The sequence below is a fragment of the Hyla sarda genome, chromosome 1 (genome assembly GCF_029499605.1).
Source record: "Hyla sarda isolate aHylSar1 chromosome 1, aHylSar1.hap1, whole genome shotgun sequence".
NCBI lineage: Eukaryota > Metazoa > Chordata > Amphibia > Anura > Hylidae > Hyla > Hyla sarda.
The window spans coordinates 558,101,654-558,117,043 of NC_079189.1; the positions used below are offsets into that span (position 1 = coordinate 558,101,654).

Consider the following 15,390-nt stretch of genomic DNA (forward strand, 5'->3'; position numbering starts at 1 on the left):
GCTCCGTGCGGAAACGTATGGTACAGTCCACCCTGGCTCCGTTGACCGCGGAAATGTGGAGTGGCTTGACAAGACGGGTCACCGGAATCCGGAATTTATTCACAAAGGAGTCCCGAATAAAATTCCCAGAAGCTCCAGAGTCCAGGCAGGCCACGGCTGAGAGGGGAGAGCTGGCTGAAGTGGAAATCCGAACAGGTACCGTGAGACGTGGAGAAGCCGACTTGGCATCAAGAGACGCCACACCCACGAGAGCTGAGTGCGAGCGTGCGTTTCCCAGACGTGGAGGACGGATTGGGCAATCCACCAGAAAATGTTCAGTACTGGCACAGTACAAACAAAGATTCTCTTCCTTACGGCGATTCCTCTCTTCCAGGGTCAGGCGAGACCGATCCACTTGCATGGCCTCCTCGGCGGGAGGCCTAGGCGCAGATTGCAGTGGAGACTGTGGGAGAGGTGTCCAGAGATCTAAGTCCTTTTCCTGGCGGAGCTCTTGATGCCTCTCAGAAAAACGCATGTCAATGCGAGTGGCTAGATGAATGAGTTCATGCAGGTTAGCAGGAGTCTCTCGTGCGGCCAGAACATCCTTAATGTTGCTGGATAGGCCTTTTTTAAAGGTCGCGCAGAGAGCCTCATTATTCCAGGATAGTTCAGAAGCAAGAGTACGGAATTGTATGGCGTACTCGCCAACGGAGGAATTACCCTGGACCAGGTTCAGCAGGGCAGTCTCAGCAGAAGAGGCTCGGGCAGGTTCCTCAAAGACACTTCGAATTTCCGAGAAGAAGGAGTGTACAGAGGCAGTGACAGGGTCATCGCGGTCCCAGAGCGGTGTGGCCCATGACAGGGCTTTTCCAGACAGAAGGCTGACTACGAAAGCCACCTTAGACCTTTCAGTAGGAAACTGATCCGACATCATCTCCAGATGCAGGGAACATTGGGAAAGGAAGCCACGGCAAAACTTAGAGTCCCCATTAAATTTGTCCGGCAAAGACAGGCGGAGGCTAGGAGTGGCCACTCGCTGCGGAAGAGGTGCAGGAGCTGGCGGAGGAGATGGTTGCTGCTGCTGTAGCTGAGACTGAATCTGCTGTAGCTGCGACTGGAGTTGCTGAGTCATGGTGGTCAAGTACGACAGCTGGTGATCTTGTTGGGCAATCTGTCGGGCTTGCTGGGCGACCAGTGTGGGGAGGTCGGCGACAACAGGCAGAGGAACTTCAGCGGGATCCATGGCCGGATCTACTGTCACGATGCCGGCTGGCAGGAGGTGGATCCTCTGTGCCAGAGAGGGATGGCGAGGACCGTGCTAGTGGACCGGTTCTAAGACACTACTGGTTTTCACCAGAGCCCGCCGCAAAGCGGGATGGTCTTGCTGCGGCGGTAGTGACCAGGTCGTATCCACTAGCAACGGCACCTCTCTGGCTGCTGAAGATAGGCGAGGTACAAGGGAGTAGGCAGAAGCAAAGTCGGACGTAGCAGAAGGTCGGGGGCAGGCGGCAAGGTTCGTAGTCAGGGGAGATAGCAATAGTTCTGGTACACAGGGTATAAACACACAAAGAACGCTTTCACTGGCACTAAGGCAACAAGATCCGGCAAGGGAGTGCAAGGGAGGAGACTAGATATAAGCAGGGAACAGGTGGGAACCAATTAAGCTAATTGGGCCAGGCACCAATCATTGGTGCACTGGCCCTTTAAGTCTCAGGGAGCTGGCGCGCGCGCGCCCTAGAGAGCGGAGCCGCGCGCGCCAGCACATGACCGCAGGAGACGGGAACGGGTAAGTGACCTGGGATGCGACTCGCAAGCGGGCGCGTCCCGCTGTGCGAATCGCATCCCCAACGGCCATGGCAGAGCAGCGCTCCCGGTCAGCGCTGACCGGGGAGCTGCAGGGAGAAGGACGCCGTGAGCGCTCCGGGGAGGAGCGGGGACCCGGAGCGCTAGGCGTAACAATAATAACAACGCTGGTTATGTATATTAGATTTATAGGGACAGAACGTTGATCCAGGGATTTATTGTGATGCCATATTTGGAGTCGGGAAGGAATTTTTACCTCTAGTATGAGGGTTTTTTGCCTTCTTCTGGATCAACTCAGTAGGGATTCATTAGGGTTATAGGTTGAACTTGATGGACTCTGGTCTTTTTCAACCGTATAAACTATGTAACTATGAAACCATGCCCCAATGTGTTCACCAATCGCGTGGCCATTGGTGAGATGTTGGGAACGTAATCTTGGCCACAAGCATTCACCTGCATGTGGTAACGCAGACTGAAGGAACATATAAACAGAATAATTAACTATTTTCTTGCTGGAGAACAGGATACGGCAGAAACAGAGAGCAGCAACAGTTTGAAAAAAACTCCATGATTGAACAGCAGATAGCAAAATGTGACAAGCTGTTGCAGATCGTGACACTAACTCTACCAAAAAAAAGATACTTCCATGGGCATCCTAAGAGGACATGAATAAAACCAGGTGGTGAGGAAAAAAACACTGCCCCCCCCCCCCCTTTATCTCACATTGCAATAGCCTAAAATTTTAACATGATCAATTTGTCATATTAAAATGTTATCATGATCAGTAACTGCCATTCTGAGGGATGATGGGACCAGAGGCAGAAAAGGTAGCCATATTGTTGGTCCTTAATTGGAATAGATATTTGCAAGTCTGAAAAAATGTCCCTACGCTTACTATACTAAAGCCGCAAATAATGATGGCTGGGGTATCTGGTCAAAACTGGGAGAAGACATTGCAACTAGAAAACCTTTGAGCAGTGTCAAAAGGGAGATTATAACAAGAAACAACTCCGGAATACACAGAAACATTGAGGCATTAGAATGATCAGCAAGACATCAGCATATGCATTGGACATTCTGGAGCCAAAAAATAGAAACAGGAAATCCAGCATAGAGGAGGGGTCATCCAAATAAGAGAATCGATTGGGCTTCACCTTTATGTTTGCCCATAGCTCATTTTTGTCTAAATCCAACCAAGAACCTTCTAGCTTGGCTCCTTAAAGAGGTTCTCCACCACTAGACATCATATCCCCTATCCAAAGGATAGGGGATAAGATGTCTGATCAAGGGGGTCCCGCCGCTGGGAACCCCTGCGATCTTGTCTGCGGAACCCCAGATATCCAGTGCACAGAGCGAACTTCGCTCTATGCCGGATGACAGGCGATGCGGGGTGGAGGCATGTGATGTCCCAGCCCTGGCTTGCTCGTGACGTCACGGCCATGCCCCTCAATGCAACTCTATGGGAGGGGGCGTGATGGCCCAACCCCTGCCATAGACTTGCATTGAGGGGGTGTGGCCGTGACGTCACGAGCCTCCGTCGCTACACCCGACTCTCTAAACGAACCCTGGGTGCAGCAGGGAGATCATGGGGGTTGCTAGTGACAGGACCCCCACGATCAGACATCTTATCCCCTGTCCTTTGGATAGAGGATAACATGTCTGGGGGCGGAGTACCCCTTTAATCTAGAAGGTGTCCAATGGTGAAGCCTTTGGCAGCACATATCTTATTTTGTTAATAATTCAAAGAAGCATAGTGGGTGTCTGGCACTACCCCAGCAATCAAACCACAGTGTGGACAGCGACTTAGAAGTGGACCGGACAGTTCATGTGCAGATTCAGGTGGTGCAGCGAGTGCAGCAATATCATTCAGTGTAGGGAATCAGAAGAAAAGACTCAGCAACTCACCATTCTGCAGGAACATCTTTATTCCATTGGGAAATCATAGATGCACATCATGCAGGGGAGGGCAGGGTACGAGGCAGGGGGTGCGGGTAGGACAGCGCAGTTTCGTGCTGGTCTGGCACCTCCTCAAGGTGTGCATGTAGCTTGAGGAAGTGCCAGATCGGCATGAAACTGCGCTGTCCTACCCGCACCCCCTGCCTCGTACCCTGCCCTCCCCTGCATGATGTGCATCTGTGATTTCCTAATGGAATAAAGAAGTTCCTGCAGAATGGTGAGTTGTCGAGTCTTTTCTTCTGATTCCTTACGTCTTATTTTGTTAGTTTGTACAGAGTGATTGTACACACAATCTGTATTTCCTTTATTTATTTTTTTCCTTTCAGGCCATTAAATATTGACTGCATGTGAATGACCCATCAACAAAGAGGATAGACAGATGACTTCTAGCTTCCGTTCCATCCAATCCAAGTTGAATAGAAGTCCTCTCAAGTGGTCGGACAACAAGGGTTCCCGTTCACTCTTTGTACTTGTGCCTTTATACCCGTTCAACAACCCAACTGTCTCCGAACAAAACGGCAAAAAGGAAGTAAAGGTGAGAGTGTCTCTTTCAACGGGTGGTAATGTGAGCCTAATAGTGGAAAACACATTGACACTATAAGAGTACGAGAATGGCAAAGACTCTTTCAAATGTTTGCCAGATATTCAATAAAGCCGGGTAATGCTGAGGGTTACAAAGTAAATCTGTAACTGATAACTTCAAAGCCTCACGGGATTATAAACAAATAACGCTTAATCCTTCTGATATGAGAGGCATTTTGAAGATTTTTTTGCATCTTGTCTGTGAACAGTTATGTATCCGAGCAAAATATGTTTCTGGCTTTCTCCAGGAATGGCTCTTGCAGGAAGCACACCTGTCTGATGCTGGTCCAGCGCAGAAGACTTGACCCTAACCATCTCCTTCCTTAAAGAGATAGGCTCACTGTTTACATTCTACTTCTGCAAAGGTCAGATGAGGATCCATGGAACTATAGGTGCACACTGTCACCCCAAAACCAATCCAGCTGCCAGCTATTCCTCCAGACCTCCCCATACATATTCATGCTCAGCCGTGCATGTGTTCTCAGTGGGCAGAGGGGAATATGCCACTGCCAGACACCTCTGGCGGCAGCTTGTCTCCATAGGATCGGGCATGCCTGATTCTTCTTTCACTGACATCTGTGGCTAGGGAGGACACTTCCAAACAAATTAGAATGTCACATGGTAAGATAACGGTCATTTAAAGGGGTACTCTGCTGGGAAAAAAAATTTTTAATCAACTGGTGCTAGAAAGTTAAACAGATTTGTAACTTGCTTCTATTAAAAAATCTTATTCCTTCCAGTACTTATCAGCTGCTCTATGCGCCGCAGGAAGTTCTTTTTGAATTTCCTTTCTGTCTGACCACAGTGCTCTCTGCTGACACATCTGTCCATGTCAGGAACTGTCCAGAGTAGGAGGAAATCCCCATAGCAAACCTCTCCTGTTCTGGACAGTTCCTGACATGGACAGAGGTGTCAGCAGAGAGCACTGTGGTCAGACAGAAAGGAAATTAAAAAGAAAAAAACTTCCTGTGGAGCATAGAGGAGCTGATAAGTACTGGAAGGAGTAAGATTTTTTAATAGAAGTAATTTACAAATCTGTTTAACTTTTTGGCACCAGTTGATTTAAAAAAAATTATAATAATGTTTTCCAGTGGAGTACCCCTTTAAAGTGTTATTCTGGCTTTATACATCTTATCTTAAAGGATAGGAGATAAGACGTATGATCACAGGGATCCTGCCACTGGGGACCCCCGCTATCTCAGTGCAGCCCTCAGCATTCTGTGCCGGACGTTGTCTCCGAGACGGGGATGCAACGTCACGTCCATGCCCCCTCCATTCACAGAATGCCAGGGGCTGCACCGAGATCGCGGGGGCCCAAAGCGGCTGGACGCCTGCAATCATAGAGCCGGAATACCCCTTTAATATCTATAGGCAGCTAAAGACCTCATGCACAGAATCCGATGGGGCAGCACACAGAGGGGGAGATTTATCACAACCTGTGTAGAGGAAAAGTAGCCCAGTTGTCCATAGTAACCAATCAGATTTCTTCTTTCATTTTAAAAAGACCTCTGCAAAATGAAAGAAGTGATCTGATTGGTTGCTATGGGCAACTCAGCAACTTTTCCTCTGCACAGGTTTTGATAAATCTTACCGAGTCCCTATGTGTCAGTATTATGGATCCATAGGCACTTAAAGGGTTTTTCTGGGAATTTCACATAAATGCAGTATCCTTAAAGGGGTACTCCTGTGGAAAACCTTTTTTTTTTTTAATCAACTGGTGCCAGAAAGTTAAACAGATTTGTAAATCACTTCTATTAAAAAAAATCTTAATCCTTCCAGTACTTTTTAGGGGCTGTATACTAAAGAGAAATCCAAAAAAGAAATGCATTTCCTCTGATGTCATGACCACAGTGCTCTCTGCTGATCTCTGCTGTACATTTTAGGAACTGTCCAGAGCAGGAGAAAATCCCCATAGCAAATATATGCTGCTCTAGACAGTTCCTAAAATGGACAGCAGAGGTCAGCAGAGAGCACTGTGGTCATGACATCAGAGGAAATGCATTTCTTTTTTGGATTTCTTTTTAGTATACAGCCCCTAAAAAGTACTGGAAGGATTAAGATTTTTTTTAATAGAAGTGATTTACAAATCTGTTTAACTTTCTGGCACCAGTTGATTTAAAAAAAAAAAAAAAAAGGTTTTCCAGGGGAGTACCCCTTTAACCCCTTAAGGACTCAGCCCATTTTGGCCTTAAGGACTCAGACAATTTAATTTTTACGTTTTCATTTTTTCCTCCTCGCCTTCTAAAAATCATAACTCTTTTATATTTTCATCCACAGACTAGTATGAGGGCTTGTTTTTTGCGCGACCAGTTGTCCTTTGTAATGACATCACTCATTATATCATAAAATGTATGGCACAACCAAAAAACACTATTTTTGTGGGGAAATTAAAACGAAAAACGCAATTTTGCTAAATTTGGAAGGTTTCGTTTTCACGCCGTACAATTTATGGTAAAAATGACATGTGTTCTTTATTCTGAGGGTCAATACGATTAAAATGATACCCATTATTATATACTTTTATATTATTGTTGCGCTTAAAAAAAAATCACAAACTTTTTAACCAAATTAGTACGTGTTACGCCTAGCGCTCCGGGTCCCCGCTCCTCCCCGGAGCGCTCACGGCGTCTTTCTCCCTGCAGCTCCCCGGTCAGTCCCGCTGACCGGGAGCGCTGCTCTGTCATGGCCGTTGGGGATGCGATTCGCACAGCGGGACGCGCCCGCTCGCGAATCGCATCCCAGGTCACTTACCCGTTCCCGTCCCCTGCTGTCATGTGCTGGCGCGCGCGGCTCCGCTCTCTAGGGCGCGCGCGCGCCAGCTCCCTGAGACTTAAAGGGCCAGTGCACCAATGATTGGTGCCTGGCCCAATTAGCTTAATTGGCTTCCACCTGGTCCCTGACTATATCTATCCTCCTCCCATGCACTTCCTTGCCGGATCTTGTTGCCCTTGTGCCTAGTGAAAGCGTTTTGTGTGTTTAAAGCCTGTGTACCAGAACTTCTGCTATCTCCCCTGACTACGAACCTTGCCGCCTGCCCCCGACCTTCTGCTACGTCCGACTTTGCTTCTGCCTACTCCCTTGTACCTCGCCTATCTTCAGCAGCCAGAGAGGTGAGCCGTTGCTAGTGGATACGACCTGGTCACTACCGCCGCAGCAAGACCATCCCGCTTTGCGGCGGGCTCTGGTGAAAACCAGTAGTGTCTTAGAACCGGTCCACTAGCACGGTCCTCGCTATCCCTCTCTGGCACAGAGGATCCACCTCCTGCCAGCCGGCATCGTGACAGTAGATCCGGCCATGGATCCCGCTGAAGTTCCTCTGCCAGTTGTCGCTGACCTCCCTACGCTGGTCGCCCAGCAAGCTCGTCAGATCGCCCAACAAGATCACCAGCTGTCGTACTTGACCACCATGACACAGCAACTCCAGTCACAACTACAGCAAGTACAGTCACAGCTACAGCAGCAACAACCATCTCCTCCGCCAGCTCCTGCACCCCTTCCGCAGCGAGTGGCCACTCCTAGCCTCCGCCTGTCCTTGCCGGACAAATTTAATGGGGACTCTAAGTTTTGCCGTGGCTTTCTTTCGCAATGTTCCCTGCACATGGAGATGATGTCGGACCAGTTTCCTACTGAAAGGTCTAAGGTGGCTTTCGTAGTCAGCCTTCTGTCTGGAAAAGCTCTGTCATGGGCCACACCGCTCTGGGACCGCAATGACCCCGTCACTGCCTCTGTACACTCCTTCTTCTCGGAAATTCGAAGTGTCTTTGAGGAACCTGCCCGAGCCTCTTCTGCTGAGACTGCCCTGCTGAACCTGGTCCAGGGTAATTCCTCCGTTGGCGAGTACGCCATACAATTCCGTACTCTTGCCTCTGAACTATCCTGGAATAATGAGGCTCTCTGCGCGACCTTTAAAAAAGGCCTATCCAGCAACATTAAAGATGTTCTGGCCGCACGAGAGACTCCTGCTAACCTGCATGAACTCATTCATCTAGCCACTCGCATTGACATGCGTTTTTCTGAGAGGCATCAAGAGCTCCGCCAGGAAAAAGACTTAGATCTCTGGACACCTCTCCCACAGTCTCCACTGCAATCTGCGCCTAGGCCTCCCGCCGAGGAGGCCATGCAAGTGGATCGGTCTCGCCTGACCCTGGAAGAGAGGAATCGCCGTAAGGAAGAGAATCTTTGTCTGTACTGTGCCAGTACTGAACATTTTTTGGTGGATTGCCCAATCCGTCCTCCACGTCTGGGAAACGCACGCTCGCACCCAGCTCTCGTGGGTGTGGCGTCTCTTGATGCTAAGTCGGCTTCTCCACGTCTCACGGTGCCTGTTCGGATTTCTACTTCAGCCAGCTCTTCCCTCTCAGCCGTGGCCTGCCTGGACTCTGGAGCTTCTGGGAATTTTATTCGGGAGTCCTTAGTGAATAAATTCCGCATTCCGGTGACCCGTCTTGTCAAGCCACTCCACGTTTCCGCGGTCAACGGAGCCAGGTTGGATTGCACCGTGCGTTTCCGCACGGAGCCCCTCCTAATGTGCATCGGACCTCATCACGAGGAAATTGTATTTTTGGTCCTTCCTAATTGCACTTCTGAAGTTCTCCTTGGACTACCCTGGCTTCAACACCATTCCCCAACCCTGGATTGGTCCACTGGGGAGATCAAGAGTTGGGGCCCCTCTTGTTCCAAGGACTGCCTTCAACCGGTTCCCAGTACTCCCTGCCGTGACCCTGTGGTTCCTCCTGTATCCGGTCCCCCTAAGGTCATTAAGGACTCTGCCTGCCACAGGAAATGCCTCTCCCCCCCTCCCAGTCCCATCAGGCAAGCCCCTGTGTCCCCGCATGGCCCTCGTCCTGGTGTCACACTGCCCCGTGCCAGGTCTCGCCCCCTGCCCTCTCTCCCCATTCCTACTCCTGCTGTTCTGCCTGCCGTTGAGGAATCCCTCCATCCTTTCCCGGTGTCCTCATCCCAGGGGAGGCAGTTACCGGATAAAGAGAAGGGGAGACCTAAGGGGGGGGGGTACTGTTACGCCTAGCGCTCCGGGTCCCCGCTCCTCCCCGGAGCGCTCACGGCGTCTTTCTCCCTGCAGCTCCCCGGTCAGTCCCGCTGACCGGGAGCGCTGCTCTGTCATGGCCGTTGGGGATGCGATTCGCACAGCGGGACGCGCCCGCTCGCGAATCGCATCCCAGGTCACTTACCCGTTCCCGTCCCCTGCTGTCATGTGCTGGCGCGCGCGGCTCCGCTCTCTAGGGCGCGCGCGCGCCAGCTCCCTGAGACTTAAAGGGCCAGTGCACCAATGATTGGTGCCTGGCCCAATTAGCTTAATTGGCTTCCACCTGGTCCCTGACTATATCTATCCTCCTCCCATGCACTTCCTTGCCGGATCTTGTTGCCCTTGTGCCTAGTGAAAGCGTTTTGTGTGTTTAAAGCCTGTGTACCAGAACTTCTGCTATCTCCCCTGACTACGAACCTTGCCGCCTGCCCCCGACCTTCTGCTACGTCCGACTTTGCTTCTGCCTACTCCCTTGTACCTCGCCTATCTTCAGCAGCCAGAGAGGTGAGCCGTTGCTAGTGGATACGACCTGGTCACTACCGCCGCAGCAAGACCATCCCGCTTTGCGGCGGGCTCTGGTGAAAACCAGTAGTGTCTTAGAACCGGTCCACTAGCACGGTCCTCGCTATCCCTCTCTGGCACAGAGGATCCACCTCCTGCCAGCCGGCATCGTGACAGTACGTTTATAATCCCTTTATTTTGATGACCTATAACTTTTTTATTTTTCCGTATAAGCGTCGGTATGGGGGCTCATTTTTTGCGCCATGATCTGTACTTTTTTTTGATACCACATTTGCATATAAAAAACTTTTAATACATTTTTTTATAATTTTTTTTGTTAATAAAATGTATTAAAAAAGTAGGAATTTTGGACTTTTTTATTTTTGTTCGTTCACGCCGTTAACCGTACGGGATCATTAACATTTTATTTTAATAGTTCGGAACTTTACACACGCGCGATACCAAATATGTCTATAAAAAAAAATTTTACGCTTTTTGGGGGTAAAATAGGAAAAAACGGACGTTTTACTTTTTTATTGAGAGAGGGGATTTTTCACTTTTTTTTTACTTTTACATTTTTTTACATTTTTTTTACACTTGAATAGTCCCCATAGGGGACTATTCATAGCAATACCATGATTGCTAATACTGATCTGTTCTATGTATAGGACATAGAACAGATCAGTATTATCGGTCATCTCCTGCTCTGGTCTGCTCGATCACAGACCAGAGCAGGAGATGCCGGGAGCCACACGGAGGAAGGAGAGGGGACCTCCGTGCGGCGTTATGAATGATCGGATCCCCGCAGCAGCGGGCGATCCGATCGTTCATTTAAATCGCGAACTGCCGCATGACACGGGCATCGCTCCGATGCCCGCGGTTATGCTTGGGACGTAAATGTACGTCCTGGTGCGTTAAGTACCACCGCACCAGGACGTACATTTACGTCCTGCGTCCTTAAGGGGTTAATATAAGCCATTAACGTGGTGCCCCCATTCGGCACACCGGCCAATCAAATGTTCAACGGAGCATATACTCAATGGAGGACATGTATCATTATTTGTGTATGGTAGAAGCAGTTTACCCCTTTTCCCGAATTCCAAATCATGCACAGAAGCGCTAAATTTATCAATCAAGCGCAATGAGTTTCATAAATTGGGGGTAAATATAGTGATCTCCTCAATCCACGATTTAGAGCATCTTGCTAAGTTAAGTCCAAGATGGCTTATATTTGCGCAAAAAAAACAGCTCTTGCGGCAACATTTTTGGTATAAAGGAAAAGTACGCAGATAATAAATCCATGCGTACTATAGATGTCACTCCAAGGTACACCGTTTCGGTCACACCTGGAGGACATGCTCTACCCAAACGTGCGCAAAAAAATGCGCCAAAAAAAGGGCTTGCGCAAAATTTTGCACCAAAAAATACACACAAAACAGGGGTAAAATCTTTGATACATGTCCCCCTATGAATGGGGCCGGATATTGCATGTGCAGATGGGGCACATTGCTCCATTAATTGTGTCCTGGAAGGAGTAGCTCTTTATCATCCCATGTCTATTTGGTAATAGATTCAATATAGGGATATGTCGGCACTTCAGTGGAATCTGCGGTGGTGCACGAGGTAGGGTAAAGCCACAGGTAGAAGAAAGATGATAACCAGCACTCACCAGTGATGCACAGTGGGGATTTATTATGCCATAGTGTAGTACAAGGACGCGTTTCGGCATGGGAGCCTTCCTCAGCTGTCTGCCGATAGGCAGACAGCTGAGGAAGGCTCCCACACCGAAATGCGTCCTTGTACCACGCTATGGCATAACAAATCCCCACTGTGCATCATTGGTGAGTGCTGGTTATCATCTTTCTTCTATCTGGTAATAGAAGCAGGTACTGAATAAAGTCTCTATTTCCTCACCAAGAAGGATTCAATTGCCCATTAAGGCCGTCAATAATCTGTCATGTTTTGGGTGTACAGTAACTCACACAAGACAAACTGGAGCATAAAAAGTAGCACCATGGGTGGGTTGAGCGTGTTGACAACATTCCCTAAATTATACGCCTATGCAGGCTGGAACCCTGACAGCTATTGTGAGATATCCAGCACATTTGCTTCCAATCAAGTTTATGAGTAAATAAATTGGTCAATATCTGATGTCATATCAAGTAAATGAACCCAAAAAATATCAATCATAACCGGTGCAGGGGTGTTACCTCTTACTATGAAACTACAGGGACTTCCCTAAATCGTCTTAACCCCTGTAATCCAATCACTGGTCTGCGTAAGTGTAAAAGGGATTGTGAAATATTACAGGAGAGTAGGGACCAGGGTGGGTGAGGTGAAGACTATACATATAATTGTAAAAAAAAACGTATTCCCAATGTATTAAGATGTCCAGGGGGCTGGGGCCCAGCTAACACTACTTGACAGATGATTTCACGTGTCCTATGATTCGATCAATAATAAGTGCCTTGTTGTAAATCAAGAAACTTTAATGTGAAACTCTTTTTTTTTTTCTAAGACAAAAGACAATAGGCAATAAAATCCAAAATAAAATATTAACCTCAGATTCATCATGTGTAATATCCCCCCCCCGCCCTCCACCAACAAAGAACGAGCAGAGCAGAAAAAAATTAATTTAGAAAATTAACCCTTTTCCAACAATTTCAGAGTCTCCTTCTGACCTCAGTATTGTTCCTTTCTTTATAAATAAGTGGTTCATAACTTGTAACCTTTTCTACCCTTTTCACCCAGGCCGACAATGGGGTGACGTAAAACTCTTTCACAACAAGTAACAGGAATCTACTAGGGTTAGTAACATAACATTTACAATGCTCAAAAAAATAAAGGGAACACTTAAACAACACAATGTAACTCCAAGTCAATGACACTTCTGTGAAATTACACTGTCCACTCAGGAAGCAACACTGATTGACAATCAATTTCACATGCTGTTGTGCAAATGGAACAGACAACAGGTGGAAATTATAGGCAATTAGCAAGACACCACCAATAAAGGAGTGGTTCTGCAGGGGGTGACCACAGACCACTTCTCAGTTCCTATGCTTCCTGACTGATGTTTTGGTCACTTTTTAATGCTGGCAGTGCTTTCACTTTAGATGTAGCATGGGACGGAATCTACAGCCCACACAAGTGGCTTAGGTAGTTCAGCTCATCCAGGATGGCACATCAATGCGAGCTGTGGCAAGAAGGTTTGCTGTGTCTGTCAACGTAATGTCCAGAGCATGGAGGCGCTACCAGGAGACAGGCCAGTACGCCAGGAGAAATGGAGGAAGCCGTAGGATGGCAACAACCCAGCAGCAGGACCGCTACCTCCACCTTTGTGCAAGGAGGAGCACTGCCAGAGCCCTCCAGCAGGCCACAAATGTGCATGTGTCCACTCAAACAGTCAGAAACAGACTCCATAAGAGTGGTATGAGGGCTTGATGTCCACAGGTGGGGGTTGGGCTTACAGCCCAACACCATGCAGGAAGTTTGGAACTTGCCAGAGAACACCAAGATTGGCAAATTCCCCACTGGAGCCCTGTGCTCTTCACAGATGAAAGCAGGTTCACACTGAGCACATGTGACAGACGTGACAGAGTCTGGAGATGCCGTGGAGAACATTCTGCTGCCTGCAACATCCTCCAGCATGACTGGTTTGGCGGTGGATCAATAATGGTGTGGGGTGGCATTTCTTTGGGGGGCTGCACAGCCCTCTATGTGCTTGCCAGAGGTAGCCTGACTGCCATTAGGTACCGAGATGAGATCCTCAGACTCCTTGTGAGACCATATGCTGGTGCGGTTGGCCCTGGGTTCCTCCTAAAAGACAATGCTAGACCTCATGTGGCTGGAGTGTGTCAGCAGTTCCTGCAAGAGGAAGGCATTGATGCTATGGACTGGCCCGGCTGTTCCCCAGACCTGAACATGGTTCAGGTTTCAGAGTGTATTTGATGTGGATTTAAGGTAAATTCTAGACTAAATACTCAGCAAAGCTGCAGCATTTCCAAAGCAAATCCAAAAGCAAAATTTGTTGTGCAGATTTCCCTGCAGAAAACCAGTCTAGAATGTATTTACCCTAAAATGAATGTAAACCCTAGAGTCCCTGCATAAAATTAGGGTAATGCCGGAGGCAGATAACACAGGATCACACCATTGCCTACAGGTGATGAAAAACTCGTCTACCTCCCCCCCCCCCCCCCCCCTGTAGAGTGACCTCAGCACGTGTCACAGAGCATGCCCACAACACTCCCCCATAAAAGTCAATGAGTCGACTGGTTAACCAGAAATTATTTGCCCTACTTAACTAAACTACTTAATTAAACTCAGCCACAAGGGTAAGTAATAAGATCTTAAATACAAAAAGCTCAGTAGTACATGTGCAATATATCCCACAACTTATTCATAATTGTTGCAAGAATTAAGAATGACTTGGCTAGGTGAGAGTGACTTGGCTAGGTCAGTATGGAGTTCTATACAGAGTATTCTCGCACTAACGTCAATTCATTTTTTATTAAAATTTTCTGCCAGGTCACAGCATTGTATTCATCGTCCTTTCCCCATTGCCAACATTGCCCCAGGGCTGTCATAGCATTTTGACATAATACTGTGTATCAATGTAATCCTTGCACAGCAGCCATTTCCGTGCCCCTCTGGTAGTATGCAAGATATGTCCTGGACTAATTGAAAAAATCCGCTGTTGGCCTTGTATCCTCTTCCTTCCATGAAAGGCCATCAGTGTAACGTGACATTTTTCCTTCCCTAGTATCATTGTATATGTCTACATCAAACTCAGCAAAATGACGATAACAGTAAGCGAGACAAGTGTGGCGCCACGGAAATTGTGATATGCAAATGCAAAATTGGAGTTATCCAGGGACGGGGCACATACGTAATTCTTAGGCGCCATAGAATCTTCACCTTAGAGCACTGGGTACTTGCATTACAGCCTTTGACCTATGTAATGACTGCAGTGGTGGGTAAGGGGTGAAGTGTGCACCTGGGTGTGACGTAGTGCACATGAGCCTCCACAGATCCTCAGTGTAACATAATCCAATAAGAATTGCACTCGTACAACAGAGTTCATGTTCTAAATAAATAACTTTTTCTTCATTCGTTCGTCTTCATACAAAACCTTTAAAATACGGGAGCAGTATACAAGAACACATTATATTCACCCAAGTGCTCGTCGCTGATTAGGTTTGGGGCATTAGATCACATTCTTTCGCTCCTGCCGTGCTGATGCTTCCATGCTTGCCGTTCACCTTGCTTTCTTTACGGGCAGCGAGTGAAAGCTCACACTCAGGTGAGCGTGGTTGGCGACATTTCAGGATCTCTCCCTTTCTCAAGCCTAACATGAGTGAACGTCCACCATTACTTATGGACCGTAGTCTCGCGAGATTTCATATCTATGAATTAAAATCATATGTAGAATAATCAAATACAATGGTAGATGGCATTACCATAAGTTATTACATGGAAAAACATACATCATGAAAATACATTAAAGTTGCAATTTTCCTTAATGC

The 15,390-nt window shown here is 47.8% G+C and overlaps 1 long non-coding RNA gene across 1 annotated transcript in view; it reads left to right on the top strand.

Moving 5' to 3' along the window:
• LOC130293434 (uncharacterized) overlaps positions 1-15,390 on the top strand; it is a 79,457-nt gene that overhangs the window by 26,903 nt on the left and 37,164 nt on the right. The window contains exon 2 of the long non-coding RNA XR_008848214.1: positions 4,065-4,273. This is a non-coding gene — a long non-coding RNA (uncharacterized LOC130293434). The remainder of the gene's footprint in view (positions 1-4,064; positions 4,274-15,390) is intronic.